This window comes from Ammospiza nelsoni, chromosome 30 (assembly GCF_027579445.1).
Source record: "Ammospiza nelsoni isolate bAmmNel1 chromosome 30, bAmmNel1.pri, whole genome shotgun sequence".
NCBI classification, from domain to species: Eukaryota; Metazoa; Chordata; class Aves; order Passeriformes; family Passerellidae; genus Ammospiza; species Ammospiza nelsoni.
Genome location: NC_080662.1, coordinates 1456142 through 1481289, shown reverse-complemented (window position 1 = coordinate 1481289; position 25148 = coordinate 1456142). Strand labels below are relative to the sequence as shown.

The 25148-nt window shown below is 43.4% G+C and overlaps 1 protein-coding gene across 2 annotated transcripts in view; it reads left to right on the top strand.

Moving 5' to 3' along the window:
• The window catches only part of LRRTM4 (leucine rich repeat transmembrane neuronal 4), a 121051-nt gene that overhangs the window by 85710 nt on the left and 10193 nt on the right, over positions 1 to 25148 (top strand). The window lies entirely within an intron of this gene.

Below are 25148 nucleotides of genomic sequence, written 5' to 3'. Positions count from 1 at the left end.
TGTGTAATATAAATCATGTAATTACCATGTGCAATTTCCATTTCAAACTCGGTTAATTTATCATTTTATGTCCTTGTAAACTATGGCTGAATCCAGCAGCTCATTTTTATCTTTTTGTTAATTAATTCTTCTCCAACGTAACTCCGGGTTTGTTTTCTACCTGGCATTGACAGTCAGGCATTCAGGTATGGGTTGTGCTACCAAAATGGGATCTGAGGGACTCAACCCATGGATTCCTGCCTGTCCAAGTGGTTCCTGCAGGGAAAACTGGGAGTATCCATGAAGCCACACCACATCCCTGTGTGCTCATGGATTCATCCATTTCCCTCATTTCCCAGCTTTGCTCCAGCCTCTGCTGCATAAAACAGGGCCTGGTAAGGGTGGGATCACTTTTTGTAAACTATGGCTGAATCCAGCAGCTCATTTTTATCTTTTTGTTAATTAATTCTTCTCCAACGTAACTCCAGGTTTGTTTTCTACCTGACATGGACAGTCAGGCATTCAGGTTTGGGTTGTGCTACCAAAATGGGATCTGAGGGACTCAATCCATGGATTCCTGGCTGTCCAAGTGGTTCCTGCAGGAAAACTGGGAGTATCCCACAGCACGGCCCTGTGTGCTCATGGATTCATCCATTTCCTTCCTCTCCCGATTTCCCAGTTTTGCTCCAGCCTCTGCTCCATAAAACGGGGCCTGGAAAGGGTTGGGATAACTTTTTCCTGTTAATCTTCCCTCTGAGGATGGCTGAATGTTCTGAGAGGAAGCTGAAGTGATGAAGGTGGGGTTTGATCATGGTTTTCCTCTGGCAGATCCCTGGGAAGTGGATTTGGATGGGATAATGGGAAGGAATTCCTGGCTTTGAGGGTGATGAGGGGCTGGGATGGAATTCCCAGAGCAGCTGGGGCTGCCCCTGGATCCCTGGAAGTGCCCAAGGCCAGGTTGGAGCCACCTGGGACAGTGGGAGGTGTGGGACCATAGTGGGACTGGATGGGCTTTGGGATCCCTCCCAACCCAAACCATTCCAGGATTCCCTGGGCAGGTTTGGATGGGATTTTGGGAAGAAATATTGGGAGAGGGGCTGGGATGGAATTCCCAGAGAAGCTGTGGCTGCCCCTGGATCCCTGGGAGTGCCCAAGGCCAGCTTGGACAGTGTTGGAGAACCCTGGGATAGAGAAAGGTGTCCATGCCCATGGCAGGAATGGTTGTAAAGTCCCTCCTACTCAAACCATTCAATTTTTTTAAAAAATAAATTGATGTTTTTTCACCATTTTCCTTCTCCCAGCTTTCTCTCCTGGTCAGATCCTTGGGATGTCCTGTGCAGGGACAGAATCTGGACTTTGCTAATCCCTGTGGGTTATTCCATGATATTCCACCATTCCTTCCTTTTGTCCTGCCATGAAATCCATCCCCCATGACCTTACGGAGCTCTGAGCACAGGTGGGGTTTGATCTCCATGAAAATAAGAGCAGCTGATGATTTATTTCATTCCAAACTCACATTTTTTAATTAGCTGTCTACTACCAGCAATATTTCATCACCCCATCCATTGACAGGGAGACAGTCAAAGCTGTATTTTTAGTTTTTGTGCTCTGCATTTTTCCCCCCAGATGCTCATCCTTTCTTTTTTTTTTTTCCTAATATAAAGCTATTAATTAATGAGAGACAATCATTCACACGGTGCCAGTGGCTGTCAGGAACTAACAAATGCCAGTTGAAAAAAAAGTGAAATAACAGAACTGGGAGCACAGAGAGGTGGCAGCAGAAGGAGGGAGATGAGAGGAGTTAATTGCTGGACTTCCAAACATCCAGCGAAAAGGAGGTGTTGGAAAAGTTTACATTCAATGATGTCCAACAAATTAATATTTCCCTCCAAATGCTAAAGCTGGGAGGGAAATATTGTGAAATTTGAATGGAATTATGAAATTTGAATGGAATTATGAAAGAAGGCAGGATGAGGACTGGGAAAAGGGATGGTGGGACAGGACGGAGCTGCTGGGGGACGTTTTTTGGAGCCCTGGATCTCCTACTCCATTTGCAGCCTCCCCTGGGCCCTGCTGAGCTGTGCTGAGAGGTTTTGCTGTCAGAGCTGCTGCTGGTGACAGGGTGACCATGGCTGGGTGTCCCCAAGGACAGGAGGGCAGTGGTGGCATGTCACAGGGGGCAGCGGTGACAGCGCTGTCCTGGTTCCTTCCTGATGGAGCAACAAAGTCACAGAAAGAGAGAATGAACTCTCTGAGGGTTAAATAAAAGCTGGAGCAGAGCAGGGGCTGGGGCTCAGCCATTGAGGAGTTAAATAAAAGTTAAATAAAAGGATTTCTTTATTTATTTATAATCCTGCAGTTCTTGAGTGTGTAACTCTGAGCTCCACACTCACTGCGAGCTGCTCCCATTTTGGGCAGACACAGCAATTCCTCTCCAAAATTTCAAGTTTTATATTTCCCATACATTTATAATCCTGCAGTTCTTTAGTCCATAACTCCAAACTCCACACTCCGTGTGAGCTGCTGCTCTCCCATTTTGGGCAGACACAACAATTCCTCTGCAGGCCTGGCAACCAAGGACACCTCACTGTCTCAGGGCCCAGAGATGGAAACAAAAGTCAGTTTGGGGCAGCAAACTTGGGTAAATGGCTTCATTACCTGAAGCTGTATATGGAATATTAACCCCAATATGTAAATGGACCAAAAAGTGTAAAAACCCGTGACTCATTTTCCATTTTAGGGTGCAGCACCTGGGGAGGCTTTGTCAGCCCTAAATGCACCTGAAGGCCTTTCAATAAATAGAAATGCTTTTCATTCCCTTAATTTTGTCTGCCCTCTGTTTTTAGGCAGTCCCAAAAAGGCATCAAGGGACAGCCTGACCCAGAGACATCCCCTCCTCCTGCTGCCCTGGCCTCCTGACTGCTCCAGAGCTGCAGCAACCCAGAAGTTCTCCCGCACAGGCTCTCTCCCTTTGAAAAGAGACATCAGAGCCCTGCGATGCCTTTTTCATCTCACAGCACGATAATGTTCTCCATCAATCTCTGCTCCAACCCTCCCAGTTCTAAAGAGAATCAAAAAATGCCCCTTGATTTCCGCAGCGAGCTCTGGACCAAGCCTCTGCTTTTTACCAAAATTTTCGATGTGAGGAGGGGAAAATGAGCTGAATATTAACAGAGAGCTCAGAGGCAGAGTTGCAGCAGGGCCCCCGAGGAATTCATTATCTGAGTTTTGGGATCCCATCCTCTGCGGGGTCAGCTATTTATAGGATCTGAGAGCCGAGCTGGTGATCATTAGGTGCTTTGAATAAAGAATGTTGACTCCATATTTCAGAAGGCTTGATTTATTATTTTATGATATACGATTTATATATATAATAAATATATATTTATATAAAATATTATACTATAATAGTATCTAAATATATATAATATATAATATATAATATATAATATATAATATATAATATATTATATACTATATACTATATATTATATATTATATATTATATATTATATATTACATTATATATATGATATATAATATAATATAATATAATATAATATAATATAATATAATATAATATAATATTATATTATATTATATTATATTATATTATATTATATTATATTATATTATATTATATTATATTATATTATATTATATTATATTATATTATATTATATTATATTATATTATATTATATTATATTGTATTGTATTATATTATATTATATTATATTATATTATATTATATATTTTGTATGTTATTATATTATTATATACAGATTTATTATATAATATCTTTTATATATTTATATATTATTATATTATTATAATATATAAAATTATAATATATATTATAATAAATTATATATTTTTATATCTATTATAATAATAATTTATAATAATATTTATTATTTTATGATATTATATGATATATATTATATTATTTTCTTATATGACTTTAAAACTATACTAAAAGAATAGAAGGAAAGGTTTCATCAGAAGGCTTAGCTAAGAATAGAAAGGAATGAATAACAAAAGCTTCTGTCTTGGACAGAGAGTCTGAGCCAGCTGACTGTGATTGGCCATTAATTAGATACAACCACATGAGACCAATCCCAGATGCACCTGTTGCATTCCACAGCAGCAGATAACCATTGTTTACATTTTGTTCCTGAGGCCTCCCAGCTTCTCAGGAGGAAAAGCCTTAAGGAAAGGATTTTTCATGAAAAGATGTCTGTGACATTCATCCAGCCATGGAATCAATTCATAGCCAAGATCCCTTTTTAACACGCTTGCACTACACATCCCTGAGGTTTTGATAAGCACCTTCCAAGGATGTCTGGATTTTTTTTCATGGATTCCTTCTCGTGATGACAATTTTGATGCATTTTAGCCATCCTGAAAGCAGACCCTTTCCCCACCACTGGCACATTATTTGCTGTTCCATCCCATGTCAGCTCATCCTCGTTCAGCATCCCTCATGAGAAGTCTTTTGGAAGTTTACTTTAGGCTTGACATTCCAAATGTTATTTATTGCAGTGTCTAGCAGAGTTGTCTCTCCCTCCATGTGACCTTTCGAGATAATTTCAGAGCTGAGCCTCCGGCCCTCAGAATGTCTGGGATGGTGGCAGCAGCTCCCAGAACTTTGTTGCCCAGATAATAACAACATTTTCTATTCCAAAAAATGAGTGCAAGGAGTCGTCAACCTCTCATTTACAGCCTCCTCCTCACTGCACTGCAGAGCAAATCCACAGAGGAAGGCACGAAATGGTTTCTGCTGCAGCAGAACAAGCCCCGTGGACACTGAGATTCCTTCTCCAATATCACTTCCCAACCCCAAGCCATCCCAAAGAGCTTTCCCGAGTCAAATTACCAATTTATGGCCCTGTGCAAAGGCAGAATGATGTACCAGCTGTAATTGTCTCGCTGTGTCTGCTAAGTAGTTGCAAATCTGATCTCTCATTTATTCCTCCCAGCTCGTTCAGCATTCTGTGGCACTGAGTGCGCTCTGATTTAATTTACCACAGGATCTTCCCCTGGATATTCCAAACCAGGTGCCTGCTCTGGCTTTATCTCTGCTCCTGCCTTTTCTCCCTCAACTCTGGTCAGGTTTAAACCAGGAACCTCATTTTTTCCCTAGATATTCCAAACCAGGTGCTTGCCCTGGCTTTATTCGTGCTCCCTCCTTTTCTACCTCAACTCTGGTGAAGTTTAACTCAGGAACCTCTTTTCCCAATGATATTTGCTTTATTTCTGCCCCCTCCTTTTCTCCATCAATTCTGGTGAGGTTTAAACCAGGAACCTCCTTCTCCCAATGATATTTCCTTTATTTCTGCTCCCTCCTTTTCTCCCCTGGCTCTAGTGAGATTTAAATCAGGAACGTCTTTCCCCCAATGATATTTGCTTTATTTCTGCTCCTGCCTTTTCTCACTCGACTCTGGTGAGGTCAGGTTTAAACCAGGAACTTCTTTCTCCCAGTGATATTTGCTTTATTTCAATGTTTTCATGGAGATCTTTGTGGTGGACTTTGGATTGACCCAAAACATTGGAATTTTTGGGGTGCACACTGCATTGACCCCGAATATTGGAATCTTTGTGGTGGATTTTGGATTGACCCAAAACACTGGACACTGCACTGACCCCAAACATTGGAATCCTTGTGGTGGACTTTGGATTGACCCAAAACATTGGGATCTTTGTGGTGGACTTTGGATTGACCCAAAACATTGGGATCTTTGTGGTGGACTTTGGATTGACCCAAAACATTGAGATTTTTGTGGTGGACACTGCACTGACCCCAAAGATTGGGATCTTTGTGATGGATTTTGGACTAAATCAAACATTGGGATCTTTGTGGTGGACATTGGACTAAACATCAGGATTTTTGTGGTGGACACCGCACTGACCCCAAACATTGGGATTTTTGTGGTGGACACCACACTGACCCCAAACATTGGGATTTTTGTGGTAGACACTGGACTGCCCCAGATCAAACACTGACACCACAACCCTGCAGGCCATTAATGAATTCCCAGGGTTGGAAGCAGAATGATTGAAGGAACCTTGTGCCATTCCCCATGAAATTACCCTTTACCCCTTCCTTTGATGAGCTAGAAATGTTCTTTCCTTTTCTTTTGAGGTAGGCTTGCTCTTTTCTTGCTTGTTGATGCAGCTGGGAGGATCAATAAGTTTGTCTCTTTTCTCGTGTCTCTGCTTGTCCTCAATTACATTTGATGGGAGTTTGAGCAGGGAGTGTTGAGCTGCAGCTCTTGGTACTTCTCTGGCAGAAACCTGAATAATTTGGGGCAATTTACTGAATGTTTTCGTGCATTGGGTACCTATTTTTAAGCAAAGATAATGAGAATTTTGTTCTACCTGTCTGTGTTGTCTCCTAATCCCTGTTCTGACCTTGCCTGGGGCCAACATTTCCGTAACATTCAGGCTGCAATGTAAACAATTCTGTTCCCACTGTATTTCTGTTTACCCATGTGGCTTAGGGGGACTTTTTTTTTTATTGAAAACCCTTTAATTGTGTTTGTTCAGACAGGAATTATCTGTGCCATGGCATTCAAGGCAGCATTTTGTTCTCTTCTCTTTCTTTCCTGGCCTAAATAAAAGGTGGGACAGGCAGAAGCACCAAAGCATTGCTACAGCTGCCTCTCACCTTGAAACCACAGGGGAAACCCATAAATTCCAAATATTGGATTTAAGGTTTTGAAGATTCTTTGATAGAAATACTACCAAAGGAGAGGCACCCTTGGGATTTACACCACGTTTGGATTTAATTATTCTTAGGGAAGCATTATGTCCTGCCAAGGCGTTTGTCCTTTGCTGTCAGGGCTGCAAGCACCAATTTCAGTGTTCCAGAGAGGACCCAAAATGGTCTGAAAATGAGAAATTGTGGCTGGGATTATTATAATTGCTGGTGTCGTGAAAAAAGCTCATCCCGTTCGGGATGCTCCAAATGCTCACCCAGAATTGCACATGGGCAACATCTTCTTTGGGTTTGTGTCGGCAAAAAATGGGATTTTGTTTGTGAAAATACAGAAAATTTTGCAGAAGGGTCAAGAGGTGACAAAGGGAAGAGAGAGGAGGTGACACAGGTGGAAAGAGGCAGCTCCATCCCAGGGAAACCTCTGGGTAGAACCAGGAATGCTCCAAAAGCATCAGGAGCCTTCAGAATGATCAGGATTTTGTGTGTGCCTGGTCCGAGCCTCTCAGAGGCACTGGGGGGAATTGGGAGGCTCAGCTCCCATTAATTTTAATGAAAATTTAGCACCCAAATGCCCCTGGGTAGTTTTGAAAAATCTTCCCTTTTAGTGGGAGGCATAAAAGGGAGCGTTTTGAATGAGCTGAATTGTGTGAGGAGTTCGTTAGTGCTGGAGATGATAAAAAATGCTCTTCCAGACAATTAATTATCTCCTGAGCCATTCCAGAGGTGACATCTCCTTCCTGCCTCAGAGCACTTTGTTGTTGGCCTGGAGCTGGGGAGTTTATGCTCCTTTTTAACTCCTTAGCCCACTTCATATATCTGAGGAAGTTCTCAGGAGCCGTAAAACGTCTCACGGTCGTTTAAGTCCCACAGCTTTATCAATATTGGTATTTAGGAAGAAAGGAACAACTCTTAATTGTTTTCCTGTGCTCTGCCATGGGCTGCAGCTCTCATTAACTCTGCCGGGGAGCTCCTGGAGCAGGAATTTCCTCTGGGATGTTTATTCCTGTTAACAGTGGTTTTTTAGGGGTTCTCAGGCAGCAGAATTTCAGGAGACATGCTCGTGGTGTTCAGTTTTCTATCCACAAAGGTTTATAAAAACTTGAATTTTCTCTCTGCACAAATAAAATTGAGGTAGGATCTGAGGCACAGCTCCAAAAGGACAGTTCCTTTTGGTTTTGTTCCTTTTATTCCTGAGGGATTTTGTTTTTGGAATTGTGCTTGGATGGGACACACACAGAGTCAGGGAATTGTTGGAGCTGGAACAACCTCCAAGACCACCAATCCAACTTTTGAATCCCACCACATTGGAAAGTCCCACACTGTGAAGTGCCTGCTCCACTCCCTTTTTAACCCTTCCAGGGACCCCAAACATCGCAGGTACCCTGGTATCATAACAATATTCTGATATCATAACATCATAACATCATCTGTTCCTGGCATCATAATAATATTCTGTGGATCATTCCCTGCTTCCAGGCTGATAACTGGATTTGAAAAACACCTTGGATGGCATAATTCTGTATTTTTTTGTAAATGTCCTCCTCAAGCTCACATGAAGTTGAGTTCCAATATCCTGCTCTTGACTGGGAGCTTGTTACAGGGAGATTTCCCAATTCCACCCCAATTCCTCTCCTTCCCTTCTCACCGCTCTCCATAAATAAACTTCCCCAGCCTCTGTTTTGCATCCTGGGGGTATCATTCCCTTCTGTCTCCAGGATCACTTACCCAGGGGTGGGATGATGGGAGCCAGGAGCTCGTGCAGAGCCCTGGAGGATGTGTGCGGTGCACCTGCCTTGCTAATTACCACATGCCAGCTTTAATTGCACGACTGCAGCAATGGGATCACACCACTTCCCCTGACATGTTGTGACTGGAACAGCCCACGTCGTATTCCTCAGCTACCTGTTGCCCCAAAATGAAATATTTGTCTTCCCTGACACAAATTATAATTATCCCAAGGAACCTGGAGCTTCTTCCTCCTCCCTTCCCCCTCTTTTTGTCTTCCTAATTATCACTGTGGCTCCCAATGGAAGTGGTTGGTATAGCTGCTCATTAGCCAAATACTTTCTTTAGCAATTATCAGAAATTTAGGGAGCCAATTTGGAAAAAAACACCGCAGAGTTTTGCCTTTGGAAAATTCTCAGGTGCAGCCCCAGCTCCGTTGGTGTAACTGTGAGAAGCTGCACTGATGTAGCTGCATTCCCTTGAAGCAGAGACAAATTTAGCTCTCGTTTAAAACCCGGACACCAAATTTTATTGATTGATATTGAAGCTATAAATTGAGCCTGGCTTTAGCAGGCCTGAGCCTACCCAGCACCAGGAGCTTTCCACGGAGAGAGGAGATTTACACAGGCCCAGGATCCTGATTGAAATCCTGTGACCTTTCATTATTTTGTTCTGAAGTAATTTCAGCTCGGCCCTGACAAGCCCAGGCGGTCAAACCCAGCCTCCAGCCCCCATCAGAACACCAGGGAACACATTTCGTGTGAGCCCGGAAATTTTGTGGAGCTCTTGAGGCTCTGCTTCGTGTTCATATCTGAGGTGAAAGGTCTCAGAACCTGCAACTCAGTGAAAAATTGTGGCAACCTTGCCATTTCACAGTGTCAGACTCTGAAATATGAAGAACAGAACAGAATACTCTGAGAGGACAACCCCAGCTGTGCCAGGAGGTGGCTCATGTTGGGACAAGGTTTCCCACAGGAATGAAGGATTGCAGATGGATTTGGGGAGGTTCTATCCCCAAATCTTTTCATCTTTTTAACCCTTTAGATCTTTTTATCTACCTTTTCACCGGGGCAGAGGGTGCACAGCTGGCACAGGCCCTGGGCACCCAAGGGGGATGATGATGGGGACATTGATGGTGGCAATGATGGGGACAATGACGGGTGAGGGTGAGGGTGATGATGGAGACAATGAGGATGATGATGGGGACGATGATGGGGATGTTGCTGGCGACAGTGTTGGGGATGTTGATGGTGACAATGATGGGTGAGGATGAGGGTGGTGGAAATGATGGGGACAATGAGGATGATGATGGTGACAATGATGGGTGAGGATGAGGGTGGTGGAAATGATGGGGACAATGAGGATGATGATGGGGACAATGATGGGTGAGGATGAGGGTGGTGGAAATGATGGGGACAATGAGGATGATGATGGTGACATTGATGGTGACAATGATGGGTGTGGATGAGGCTGGCGGCCATGATGGGACAATGGAGATGATGATGGGGGCATTGATGGTGACAATGATGGGGACAATGATGGTGACAACGATGGTTGAGGATGACACTGGTGTAATGATGGGGACAATGAGGATGGTGATGAGGACATTGGGGATGAGAGATCCAACCAAAAGCTTGGGTTTGGTTCCATTCAGGACAGTGGAACTTTGCCATCTCCAGGTGTCTCCATGTGCTGGTGGCTCCAGCAGGAGCTTGCCAGAATTTGGATTTCCAGTCCCACACCAGCCACGAGAGCTAAAGAGGGGTCAGTCAGCACAATTCCAGCCCTGGAGGAGTGGAGGGGACACAGACTTTGGAAAACAAAGAGTTGCAGGAGTTAAGCTGAGGGCGTGAGGAGCTGGCTGAGCTCCCAGCTTTGTCACCGTTTTTGGGTGACCTTGGCCGAGTCACACCATCTTTCTTTACCTGAGAGCCGTGTGTGGGAGTGATGATGTCTCCCTGGGCAATGCCTTTCCTGCTGCATTCTGCTGCTCTGGTGTCTGGGATCGCAGGTGTTTCTGGAAATTCGGGGACATTACAGGATGGATTGTCCCATCCTACGTGCGTCTGGGAGAGCAGAGCTCCATAAATACAGAAATAATCACCCCAAAGCCTGCTGGATCCCTTCCTCCGCGCTGCAATCCTGGCAGATGTGCTCTCAGCAAGATTCCCCCACATTCCGCGGCCGAGCAGAGCGCGGGATGATGGCGGGGAAAACAAAAGAAGAAGATTAATTAGGCTGTCATTGTGTGGAATTGGGTTTGGGGACGGCGGGCGCGCTCCGCAGCCTGCACGGAGCTGGGGCATTTTTTTAATTAGAGGAACGGAGAAGAGGAAAGGAGCCAGGTCGTGAGGGGCAGGGGTGTTGTTATAAGACATGAAATAACTACACAAAATAACTCAACATGGACACGCCGCTGTTCTTGAGGTAAAAAGGGAAGTTTATTTTCTGATTCCAACATTTATAGATTTCCAAAAGTGACAGAGGATTGGAGGGTGACAGTGCCACCTCTCCAGTGACACTGGGCAAAACAACAGTCCATCAAATTGCATAAAAGAATGTAAAACAATAAGTTATTTACATAAAGTGTGTGAGAAAGTTTGTTACAAGAATGTGAACATCAGAAGGCTTAGAAAATCTTTAAAAATCAGGGCAACGTGGGTGTCGCAATAGAACATGAAATAAAACAACCTGGACACTGGAACTGCAAGGTAAAAAGAAGGGAAGTTTATTTCCTGACTCCAACATTTATAGATTTCCAAAAGTGACAGTGAATTGGAGAGTGAAGTGCCCAAGGCCAGGCTGGAGCCACCTGGGACAGTGGGAAATGTCCCTGTCCATGGCAGGGGTGGCACTCGGTGACTTTGAGGTCCTTTCCCACCCAAACCATTCCCTCCCAGCTGTGGGGTCACCTTCCTTCATAAAAACCAACCCCAAACACCCCAAAACCCTCAAACAACCCCAAAAACACCCAAAAACACCAAAACCCGCAAACAACCCCAAACCCCCCAAACAACCCCAAAACCCCCAGACAACCCCAGCTGCTTTCATGCTCGTGGGCACTCAAATTTTAAACTGGGCTTGGAGAGCTTAAGGCAGGTCTGACAACCAGACCCAGGTTTAGAAGCCACAGAGACACTTTTTGAATCCTTATCCCAATTTTGTCCCTCAGTAAATAAATTGTTTTAAAGCTGAAATCTTAAAATCACTCAGGCTTTCAGTGACTGCCTTGGATTTTTTTTTATTTTTTATTCTCCCCAGCCAGAAAGCCAAATTATACAGGTTATATCCCATGTAATTCCTTTTCTGGCTCTATCTTATCTCCAGCTCTTAGCTGATGTGATTGAAAAACTCTGCCATTCCACGACATAAATCCCAATAAAGCCCCAAAGGCCGGCCAGGAGCAGGTCCAGTCTCTTTAAAGTCTAAATGTTTTTATGTCTTGATTTATTTTTTAATTAATTCTTTTTAATGAAAGGAAGGGAAAAAACTCAAATTGCACCTCCTGATGAACAACAGTGTGGGAAGTGGGGAGGAGAGAAAAGCATGTGGATGCATTTGGATCTGGAGCTGCTGTATTTTACAGCCACCTAAAATACCCAAATTTTCCTGTTTATTTGTCACTTTCTTCTTTTATTTGTCAGGTTTTTAGACTTCAAATTATTTGTGGCTCAAGTGGCTGAATTCCCAAAGTTCTCTCCCTGTTTTCAGCAGAGCAACAAAAGGGAAACAAAGTTTACTTGGTTTCTGGGTAAAGCTCTAAAAAGGGGTGGAAATATGGGAAATTTTTGGTTGATCTGCTGTCTGAGCTGTCTCTGTGGGATGAAATTATTGAGGGACACAGCAGGGATGGAAGTGCTCACTATTTGTTTATTTGGGGTTTTAATGCTCCCAAACCACATTTCAAACTGAATTTTTAGGTGGGACACTGAGAGTTACACAGGTTCTCCTCTGAGGCTGAAATGTTCCTTGTAAGCTGCTCAATGGGATTCTCCAGGATGGAAAAATGCTGGATTAAAAAATTTTAAAAATTAAGTTAATTTAAATTTTAAAAATTAAAAAAAATAATTTAAATTTAAAAAATTTAAAAATTCTGGATACCGATTGGTGTTTAAGGTCTGCAGGTTTACAGAATTACCAAGATTGGAAGAGACCTTCAAGATCTTCCAGTTACCCCAGCAGCTCCAGCACCAGCCCTAAAAATTCTCCCCAAGTGCCACATCCAGAGACACTGACCCCACCAATTTCATGGGGAAAATTTTTCCAAGACCTGACACCTTTTCCACTGGAAAATCCATTTCCAAAATCCAACCTGAGCCTCCCTGTCACAGCTTGGGGCCATTTCCTCTCTTTCTGTCACTTGAAACCAACCTCACCTCACCTCAAAATCCTCTCGGAGAGCTGAAACTTCCCCCAGATTTCAAAAATAACCAAATCCCCCCCAACATGTTTATTAAGGATGTTTTGGAGGCAGAACTGCCTTGGCCTGAGCTGGATATAATTTTTGCTGGCATGACAAGTTGAGATTAGAGCTGGCGTGCCGTGGGCAGGATTTAGTGCTTCATCTCTTTGTATTCACCTCAGTCAATAAGGCAGGAAATTTATTTACTGCCCAGAGTGAGTTTAGTGCCTGTCTGGAGCGTTGTTTCAGCAGCTGGAAATGGCAGCACATCCATGGATCTGCTCTGGAATGAATGGCTTTCGATGCCCCAGGAGAAGGATGAACAAACCTGTTTGTGCTGTATTGACACAGAGATGAATTTCCCCTCCGAGTTGAATCCCGTGGATTTTGATGATTTTTTTCTTGAGAAAGTTTTCCTGTTTGATTGTTGTTGGAAGATGGGGTTTAAAATAATTCAATTTTTTTTTAGATCTTGGAGTCATTAACAGGCAAAATTGGAACTGGCACTTGAGGGGAAAGTTGTTCCCATGTGGAAAGAATGAGGGAAACCTGTCTGGGGGGAAAAGACAGAAATTTGGACAAAACCATTTGGATTTTGCTTTTTCCAGGCCAGGGGAGCACAGGGCCCTGCTGTCTCCCAGCACAGCTCTGGTTTTTCCATGTTGACCTGGGAAAACTTTTGGCTTCCATCCCATCCATCACAGAGTGTGGAATTCCGTGTTGGGCTGGAATTCATGGCTGGAATTTCACCTGGGCTGGCGAAAGAAATGAAAAGGGAAAATCCCCAGGTCTGCCCCTTTCTTTCCTTTCTCTCAGGTGATTTTATCCCTGGGAAAACTCATGGAATTTGTCCATCCATGAGTTTCTCCTGTCCTGCCCATTCCAGGCCCATTGTTCTCCTTCCCAGCCACTTGAAGCCCACAGTGAAGTGGAAAAAGTTCATCATTGCCCAAGCCTTAATTGAAGAGATTTAAATCTTGCAGCACTCTTTAGGATATCCATAATATATTATGTATTAATATATTAATGAATACATAAAATAATTATACTTTAACACATAAGCTTAAAAATAAATAGGTTAATTAAGGATGTGTAATGAGCCATTTAGAGCAGAAAATGGGTGTCACTGAGAGCTTTGTGTGGGTGTTGAATTGGGAGATGGCCTGGGGGCTCAGGAAATGGCCACTCTGAGGGGAAAACTCGCAGGGTTTTTGTGACTTGTGAATGATTCCTGGGATCCCACAAGGTGGGAAAGAATCCAAATTCTGGAATGCTTGGGGTGGCACCAGGGTGAAGAAGGGCTGGGGGCAGCCAGGTGGAATCAGCCTGGGTGTGAACAGAACCTTTTTATTGGAAAGCAATCCCTCCTTAGTAAGCCAAAAGTAGAGGGAAAAAAAAAAATCAGCAATTCCTCTTTCTGCTCCAGTGAAGCTCCTGATTCCCTGGGAAGTTTGAGAGACTTTTTCCTTTGCTTAACACAAAAAAAAAAAAAAAGAAAAAGAAAAAAAGTTAATTGGAAATGACAAGAGGAAAATGATCCAGCTGAATGCTTTGATAAGCAATCAAGGCTTAATAGATTAGAAAATATAATTAATTACTTAATTATGCTCAAAGTGGTTGTTGTTGGGAGATTGTTCAGCAAAAAGCCATTGTTGGGTGGGAGGATGTGCCCCTGGAATGAACGTTGGGCTGCAGGGAGCCTTTGGAGGGAGCAGACAAGTTGTTCCACGCTCAGATTCCACAAATCCCAAAAGGTTTTTACAAGGAGGAGCTTCCCCTTGTAAAGGGGAGGGTGCTTGGATTGAAAAATCAGGGATTTGAGGTGTAGGAAACCCCCTGGATGAGACCACCCTGAGCTCCATCTGGGTTGTCATTCCCTGGAAAACAACATCCCAATGATTAAAGGATGCTGTGGCTGCTCATCTTGGGTTTTGGGCTGTGTGATGTGGCCCTGCCATCTGGAACATGTTCTGGTCATTTCTGTGCTGCCTGAGCCTCACAACAGCTCCTTGATTTAAGCAGGAATCACTGAACCCTTTAATGATTTGGAGCACAGATTCAAAATGGCCTGGAATTTTTAAGTATTACCCCCTCAAATTTCACCCTGCTCCTTTTAATTTCAGGGAGGAGTTCTGAAAAACAAAAAAAAAGAATAATTCTGATATTCCTCAAATTTTACCCTGCTCCTTTTAATTTTGGGGGAGTTCTGAAAAAAAAAGAATAACTCTGATATTCCAAAAATGCACTGCACATTTTTCAATGCTTCTCCCAAGGGTGGATCTCAGCTCTTAATTATTTGGAGCACAGATTCAAAATGGCCTGGAATTTTTAAGTATTACCCCCTCAAATTTCACCCTGCTCCTTTTAATTTCCAGGGAGTTCTGAAAAAAAAAAAAAAGAATCATTCTGATATTCCTCAAATTTTACCCTGCTCTTTTTAATTTCAGGAGAGTTCTGGAAAAAAAAAAAAAAAAAAAAAGAATAATTCTGATATTCCAAAAATGCACTGCACATTTTTCTGTCCTGGTCATATTTCCCTGGAAGAGCCTGTGAGCTCCTAATGGTGGCAGTAACTTTTCCATAGGTTGAAATAAGTGACTGGTTTGGGTTTATTTCCTGAAAAACACATTTCCCATCTATGCAGTAAATGAACTAAAGGCAGCTATGAGGAACTGTTTGCTCACCAGCTTTAGCTACAGAAGAGGAGAAAATCCTTTCGAATTGCGCAATAAAACTTCAGGAGCACCAAATTAGTCGTGTTTTGCCTCATTGACACAGAGCGGTTTCCAGCCAAAGTTTTTCTTGGGAGGCTTTCCTTGCCTGGCTCAGGAATCCAGGTTAAATCTCCCTCCAAGTGAGCTGCAGGAAAGTCCAACGTGGGCAATTCCTTCCCGTTCCCCATTGCTGGGTTGGGGATAGAGGAATGGATTTTCCCTGGAGGGGTTCAGGCTGTGGAGGAGGCAGCAGAAATCTCAGGGAAATCTTGGATTCCATGAGCTGAGATCCGTCCCTGGGAGAAGGAGGAGGATTGATGGATCCAATCCTGGGAGAAGGATTGATGGATCCATCCCTGGATTCCATGAGCTGAGATCCACCCTCGGGAGAAGGACTGATGGGTCCACCCTGGGAGAAGGATTGGTGGATCCACCCTGGATCCCATGACCTGAAATCCATCCCTGGGAGAAGGATTGATGGATCCCATGAGCTGGATTCCATGAGCTGAGATCCATCTCCAGGAGAAGGATTCATGGATCCATCCCTGGGAGAAGGATGGATGGATCCATCTCTGGATCTCATGAGCTGAGATCCATCCTTGGGAGAAGGATTCATGGATCCACCCCGGGAGAAGGATTGGTGGATACACCCTGGATTTCATGAGCTGAGACCCATCCTTGGATCCCATGAGCTGAGATCCATCTCCACGAGAAGAATTGATGGATCCACCCTGGATCCCAAGAGCTGAGATCCATCCCTGGGAAAAGGATTGATGGATCCACCCCTGGGGATTCCATGAGCTGAGATCCATCCCTGGGAGAAGAAGGACTGATGGATCCATCCCTGGATCCCATGACTTGAAATCCACAGCTGGGAGAAGGGTTGATGGATCCACTCCTGGAAAATCCACTCCATGAGCTGAGATCCATCCCTGGGAGAAGAAGGACTGATGGATCCATCCCTGGATCCCATGACTTGAAATCCACAGCTGGGAGAAGGGTTGATGGATCCACTCCTGGATTCCATGAGCTGAGATCCATCCCTGGATCCCAAGAACTGAAATCCACCCTTGGGAGAAGGATTGATGGATCCATCCCTGGGAGAAGGACTGATGGATCCACTCCTGGAAAATCCACTCCATGAGCTGAGATCCATCCCTGGGAGAAGGAGAAGGATTGATGGATCCATTAGTCTCTGGATTCCATTAGTTGAGATCCTTCCCTGGGAGAAGGACTGATGGATCCACCCCTGGGGATTCCATGAGCTCAGATCCATCCCTGGGAGAAGAAGGACTGATAGATCCATCCTTGGATCCCATGACTTGAAATCCACAGTTGGGAGAAGGGTTGATGGATCCACTCCTGGAAAATCCACTCCATGAGCTGAGATCCATCCCTGGGAGAAGGAGAAGGATTGATGGATCCATTAGTCTCTGGATTCCATTAGTTGAGATCCTTCCCTGGGAGAAGGATTGATGGATCCACCCCTGGGGATTCCATGAGCTCAGATCCATCCCTGGGAGAAGGAGAAGGATTGATGGATCCGTCTCTGGATTCCATTAGTTGAGATCCTTCCCTGGGAGAAGGACTGATGGATCCACCCCTGGGGATTCCGTGAGCTCAGATCCACGTGTGAGAGAAGGAGGAGGAGGATTGATGGATCCATCCCTGGGAGAAGGACTGATGGATCCACCCCTGGGGATTCCGTGAGCTCAGATCCACGTGCGAGAGAAGGAGGAGGAGGATTGATGGATCCTTCCCTGGGGGAAGGATTGATGGATCCACCCCTGGTTCCCATGGCACCAGCAGGAAAAGAGCTGCTCAAAAACGTTGCTCTCATTCCCAGCCCCTGGCAGACCCACATTTGCTGCTCCCTGAGCTCTGCTGGGGCTGTTGCGTGGAAAGGTATCCAAGGATCCCAGCCTTTGGAAAGGCTTCACATAAATCCCGTTCCACTCACATTTACCTGCCAATCTCCATTAGTTCTCAAACCTAAAATCTCTTTTGAGCTTGTTTAGGGTGCTTGGGCTGCAGTTCCTTCGCTCATTTTTTATTTCCTTGAGTTTGGATCAAGCGCTGGCTGGAAGAATTCAGGAAAAAGAGCAGAAACCTCATTCCCAAGATGTGGATTTATTTGTAAAAGATGGAGAGTGTTAATCTGGGGTGCAGACGTGGGATGGGGCTCTGAGAGGGACGCAGGGAGACCCAGGTGAAGGAGCTGGGGGACAGCTGGGAGGTTTGGGATCTGACAACATCAAAAGAACACAAATTAACAGGAAGCAGCTTTGGTGGGAGGCAAACAGTTGGTGGGAACGAGCTGAGCTTGGTGAGGTCAGATCTGCCTTTGAAGATGAGAGCTCAGCTCCTGCAGCTGTGCCCCAAACCCTCCCAAAACCTCCTGCTGCTGGATTCTGGCATGGACAGCGCAGCTAAAAGGGTTTCTAGGCACGAAATTACCAAATCTGCACTTAATTGCATCATCCTGGGGGTGTTCAGCCTGGAGAAAAGGACACTCAGGGGTGCTTTATTTTATGTTTAATATATTTGTTTCGTATTTATTTATATATGTATTTAATTATATATTAATTATATATGTATGTTATTATGTTAATAATAATAATTTTATATGAATTATATTAAATATATTACTTAATAATATGAACATATTTATTTATTTTATTTATTTTATATTTAATAGATTTATACATTAATTTATTCTATATTAAAATAAAAAAATTATAAATTTTTATAAAATAAAATTGTGTTGGGCTGCAGAAACAATTTAATGATTTCACTTTTCTGAACTGGAGGAGTTTTTCAAATGGATTTGATGGGCCTTGATTTGCAACACTGGGGCAAGAATTTGAGATCCTGAGGGTTCTAAAGCTCCTTCTGGTCTTTTGTCACTGTGGTCCTTCAGTGACTGCACTGGGGTCACCATCCAAGGATTCCATTAGCATCAGCCTCAGCCAAAAATCCAGCAGGAAACGCAGGGAAACACAGAAATATTAAATACAGGAAAGATTTATTTTGATTTTATCTCTTTCATGCTGGAGGAGCATCGAGGCCCGTTGTGGTGCTGCTGAGGGGTGCTGGGAGCCTGTTTGGTGTCAGTCCTGGCAGTGGGGATGTGTGGACACCGTGTGTGTGACGGTGTTCACAGGGGTCTCAGGTTGAGGGAAGAGACGAGGATCTGACTCCGTGTTTCAGAAGGCTTGATTTATTATTTTGTGATATATATTACATTAAAACTATACTAAAAGAATAAAAGAAAAGGTTCTCATCAGAAGGCTTAGCTGAGAATAGAAAGGAGTGAACACAAAGGTTTGTGGCTCGCAGAAAGTCCGAGCCAGCTGGCTGTGATTGGCCATTAATTAGAAACAACCACACGAGACCAATCCCAGATGCACCTGTTGCATCCCACAGCAGCAGATAACCATTGTTTACATTTGTTTGTTCCTGAGGCCTCCCAGCTTCTCAGGAGGACAAATCTTAAGGACAGGATTTTTCATGAAAAGATGTCTGCGACATTCATCCAGCCGTGGAATCAGTTCATAGCCAAGATCCCTTTTTAACTCGCTTGCACTACACATCCCTGAGGTTTTGATAAGCACCTTCCAAGGATGTTTGGATTTTTTTTTTTAATGGATTCCTTCTTGTGATATATTACATTAAAACTATACTAAAAGAATAGAAGAAAGGATTTCATCAGAAGGCTGGCTAAGAATAGAAAGGAATGATAACAAAGATTTGTGGCTTGGACAGAGATTCTGAGCCAGCTGACTGTGATTGACCATTAATTAGAAACAACCACATGAGACCAATCCCAGATGCACCTGTTGCATCCCACAGCAGCAGATAACCATTGTTCACATTTTGTTCCTGAGGCCTCCCAGCTTCTCACGAGGTAAAACCCCAAGGAAAGGATTTTTCATAAAAGATGTCTGCGACACCGTGTACCCACCACCAACTCCTGTTCTCCACAGATCTGCTCCTCCTGGGCTGCCTCCACTCCCCAGCACACACACACACACAGAGCTGCCACAGCCACATGACAGGGGGAGTCATTTGGGGATAAAAGCTCTGTATTCATGTGTTTAGCTCGTGGAAAAATCTGTCCCTCAATCTGTGCGAGATCTTTTTTTCTTGTTTGCTATTTTCCTTTCTCCCACCCTTCATCTGTCACTCCTGTCTGGAGCACAAGCTCTGCAGGGCAAGGGCTCGCAAGCGTCGAGAACCAGGAGCAGCTCCAGCTCTTGTCGAGGCCTCTGGGCACAGCAAACAGCAGATTTTGGATGTTGAGAGGTTTATTTATCTTCAGATTTCTCCTCCCAGTGTTTTGGAGGGGATAGCACCTGGATTTTACTGGTGAAGCAATCATTGGGTGATTGTTCCAGGTGGGTGTAGAGACAGGAAAGGGAAAGATATTCCTCACTGTGAGGGTGAGGATGGGCTGGGATGGAATTCCCAGATTTGCTGTGGCTGCCCCTGGATCCCTGGAAGTGCCCAAGTCCAGGCTGGACAAGACCTGGAGCAGCCTCATCGAGGATCCCTGAGTTTATTGGGATTTTCTTTTTCCAGTGAACCCGTTTGATTGAATCTTCTTGCAATCCAGGTCTAATTTTCAAAGTTCCCTTTGCTTTTGCCAACTCACTTTCTGTAAATAACTTATTGGTTTGCATTCTTTTATAGAGAAAGAGAAATTTGATGGACTGTTGGTTTGTCCAGTGTCATTGGAGGGGTGGCGCTGTCACCCTGTCACAGACACATTTCATGAAAAATCCTTTCCTTAGGATTTTTCCTCCTGAGAAGCTGCGAGGCCTCAGGAACAAAATGCAAACAATGGTTATCTTCTGCTGTGGAATGCAACAGGTGCATCTGGGATTGGTCTCATGTGGTTGTTTCTAATTAATGGTCAATCACAGTCAGCTGGCTCAGACTCTCTGGTCAGTCACAAGATTTTATTATCATTCCATTCCTTTCTATTCCTTGCTACCTTTCTGATGAAATCCTTTCTTCTATTCTTTAGTATAGTTTTAATATATAATTTTCTTTTAAAATAATATATATCATAAAATAATAAATCAGCTTTTGAAACATGGACTCAAGATTCTCACCTCTTCCCTCATCCTGGGACCCCTGCGAACACCACATTCACCTTCCAATCCACTGTCACTTTTGCAAATCTATAAATGTGGGAGTCAGGAGATAAAGTTCCCTTTTCCACCTCGAGAACTGCAGCAGTGTTTGTGTTGTTTGGTGTCCTGCAGTGACTCAGGTGCTCTGCAGCCCTCTCCTGGCTGCATCCAAGAGCGCTCAGCTGGGCGGGGAAATCGCTTCCTTCCCTCTGGATGGGACTGAACTCTGCTTTTCCAGAGAAATTCTCACATCTCTGTGTGCAAAGGGCAGATTTGGCTCCTGGCAGCTGCTCCAGGGGCATCCTGACACCCGGGGATGATCTGTCCTGGACAGGATTGTATTCATGTATAGTAATGCAAGCTTGGAGATCTCTAAAGCCAATGGTTTAGAAATCTCTTATTGGTCCATTCTGTCTGGGATATTTGCTTGCTATGCAGGCTGGGCAGTGGGGAAAAGAAGAAAATTAATCAGGCATATACACACATATATATAAATATAAAAACTATATCTATTTAAAATTATATATAAATATATATTAAATGTATATGTATATGTATATATATGAATATATATGTGTATGTATATATATGTATATTTTTATATTTTCCTAATATATGTGTACATACATATATATTTTTTATATTTTATATATATATTTTTAATATATTATACATATATATTATATAAAATATATTTTTATATATTTTATAAATGTTTATGTGTTATATATATGGATACGTACATATATATTATTATATGTGTATTTTAAAATATATTACATATATAAATATATATATTTTTTTATATACCTATATATATTTTAATATATACTTTATATATATATTTCTCCTCCGTCTCTCTCACTTTCCCTCCATCTCTCTCATTTCTCCTCTATCTCTCTCCTTTCTCCATCTCTCTCCTTTTTCCTCCATCTCTCTCATTTCTCCTCCTCTCATCCCTTCCTTTGACACCCATTTTCTGTAAAGAACGACCCCTTGAGATGACTGAAAAACCCCAAATTATCTGCTCTCTTAGGCCAGCATTGAGCATTGAATTTCAAATTAGGGACTTTGTCCTCTTAGAGTTTACTGGGATTGCAGGAGCTGGATATCATTTATATTTTTAATATTGCCATATTAAATGGAATTGGTGCCAGTTAAAAATGTGCCAATTACAAATGTAGTTCTAAGCAATTTTTTGATCAAAATGGGTCGAGATTCACCTGATTGCAGCCAAAATATTTTGGGTCTAGGATAAATAGGTAACAATGCGGGGAAATTTCCTTTTTTAATCCCTTTCTTCTCACACTGGTGTTTTTTGATCCCCAGTGTTTTGTTTATATCCTCTCATATCTTTAGGACAAAATATTTTACAATTTGAGCCGTGTTCCCCCTGCTTTAGGAAACACAGTTTTTGTTCTCTTGATGCACAGGATCAATGCCCAACTTGAAACAGTATTTAAAAACCTTTGGAGAAGCCATCAATTCCTGGAGAGCTCTTTTGCAGCCCATCAATTCTGGGCAGATCTAATGAAGAGCAGAGTTTGAATATGAGACAGAGACTTATTCCCCTCATTCTGCAGCTCCTTCATCTGTCACCGTGGCAGCAGCAGGATCAGATGTTCCTATTAAATCCTGGATTTATTTGTTGGGACTAATGGAGGGAGCAGTTGCCATCTTTTGGATCACCACATGGAAGAGCAACTGTACCTTTCCCTTTATTGCCATAATTCTTTTTTTTTTTTTTTTTTTTTTGAAGAATGTGCCCCATTCCCTACATGATGTTCTGGAATACCATGGAAGGTCCAGCTCCATGGAATTTTGGGGCTGAAACAGCAGGAATTCAGCAAGCTGGGAGTGCTGAGGGTCTGGGGGAGTCATTATGGGATTTTTGCCCATTTTTTTGCTCTTTCTTTGTGGCATATTTAGCCTGGCCTGAGAGGTTGAGTTCAAACTCACTTCAGTCTGGTACGAGTGGGGAGCACAAATCCCTGGGGGAAAAAAGAGCTTTAAGTGTCTAAATTAAAGCTGAGTTGACTAAAATTTTGGAAAGTCTGTGCTGCAGGCCCAAAGTTCCATGGAGCTGGGCCTTCCACACGGGCCCTGGAATACCATGGAAGGTCCAGGTCCATGGAATTTTGGGGCTGAAATGGCAAGAATTCAGCAAGTTGGGAGTGCTGAGGGTCTGGGGGAGTCATTATGGGATTCTTGACCCTTTTTCTGCTCTTTGTGGCACCTTTGGCCCGGCCTGAGAGGTTGAGTTCAAACTCAATTCAGTCTGCAGCTCTGCCATGAGTGAGGAGCACAAATCCCTGGGGAAAAATGAGCTTTAAGCGTCTAAACAAAAGCTGAGCTAACTACAATTTTGGAAAGTCTGTGCTACAGGCCCAAAATTCCACGAAGCTGGGCCTTCCAGGCAGGCCCTGGAATACCATGGAAGGTCCCGCTCATGGAATTTTGGGGCTGAAACAGCAGGAATTCAGCAAGCTGGGAGTGCTGGAGGTCAGAAGAAGGCTCTGGAGGAGTCATTATGGGATTTTTGACCCTTTTTCTGCTCTTTCTTTGTGATCCTTTGGGCTGGAGGTGCCTTAGGCCTGGCTGGAGGCGCCTTAGGCCTGGCCTGAGAGGTTGAGCTCAAACCCAATTCATCTGCAGCTCTGCTATGAGTGAGGAGCACAAATTCCTGGGGAAAAAATGAGCTTTAAGTGAATAAATAAAAGCTGTACAGACTAAAATTTTGGAAAGTCTGTGCACCCAAAGATATGGTGAGACTCCCAATGGGTTTTTTTCTACCTGTGGATAAGGAACTACTCCAAAGGACTGTGCTGTGTTTGAGGGACTCATTCTTTGTTTCATCCCCAGGCTTCCATCCCTATCGACTTCCAGAGGAAACAATCCCAGGAGCACTCAAAGCAATTATTAATGGCTTTCTAATTAGAATATCTAGATGATTTGTTTATTTGATCAGCCCTCCAAGGCAGAAAATCAAAGGTTCCTGTGCATCTCATGCCGAGTTTTTCATCAGTGGGGCTTTTCTTCAGGAGCCAGACACGTCATAAAAAAACAGATCAAGCCATTTAAAAGAAATATTTTGCCCAAGGAACAATAACAAGGCTTAGAAGGCTTTTTCTTCTTTCTGGGAGTTTCCTTTAGGGAAACCTTTTCATTTCCTGATTGAAAGATCAAATCTGCCCATGGAGGGAGCAGTGGGGTGTGGATGATTTTTCTCCTGATCTCTAGAAAAACACACTCAGCTAAAGAGTCCGTGGAGAGGTTCTGCTTTAAAGGGGAAAGCATTTGTGTGATTGGAGAGAAGGATTAGGAATTTATCTGTAGGGAAGGCGAGGAAATCTTCAAATTCAGTTCACCGTGTCAATGGAACTGTCAGTGTGATGTTACAGGGCTTTAAAACCTGGGATGCACTCGGCAAGGGCGACCCAATAAATCATAAAAGTTCTCTCTTTGCTGCACGCACCCAGGCTGGCCTGAGGATGGTTTAGAAGTCGGTGAATGCTTTCATCTCAAATTAGAAATTAATAGCTGTATTTTAATTCTGTTTGTATTAAATTGACCAATTCTATGCAGTATTATATAATCCCATAGATTCCTAAATTGCTTATTACCAAGATGTGCAATTTCTTAGGTTAATGTGTCTCTAATCACATCTAACACAATGATGTTTGTTTAATTCCTGTAGTTACTAATTATCAGTTGGCTTTTTATGAGCTACAAATAGACCTTTAACAGGATCTGGAGAAGGAACTGGGGGCTGCAGCATCTTTGTCCCATGCAAAGAAAATGTTTCTCCACATTTTTCATACCAAGACCTCTCTTCTGTCAGTCCATGCCAATTTTGGGGTCCCATTCCCATAGAAATACAAGAATTAACAAGATTAATTATAATTTCGTAGAATGATAATTTTGTAGAATTTAGGATCCAAATCTGCCCCATCCCCATGGAATGCCAGCCCTTGGTGGATGTTCAGCAGGTTGTCCTGGATTTCCTGCAGAAAACCAACAGATAGTTGGTGGGTTTTTTTCTGGAACTCCTGATTTTGGGGCAGTGACTCAATGCCCTGTGGAACCTTTTCTCCATGCTGAGGCTGCCAAATCCTCCCTCAACCCTGAGGACAGCTGAAAAGAGCATGGATGTGGTTTGGGAGGAAAGAAGAGAGAATCTAGGATGGATTCTGTCTACAGTGGGAAGTAAATTGGAAATTTACTGAAATTGCAGGAGACTGACTGTGGGAATTGCACCTCCAAGCCCAGCTTTTGGGGTTACCCGAAATTCAGGGAGATTCTGGCCTAACAGAGGCACCAAGCCCAGTGGGATCTGCACCTCTCAGAAATCCTGGGCTAATTAAGGAGCTTGAAGACCTTCACCTAAAACTGCAAAACTGCAGCTGGCAGATTTCCTTTTTCTTCTTTCCTGAGCTGCTCAGGTGCCACAGGGCCCAGCTCAGTGACAGC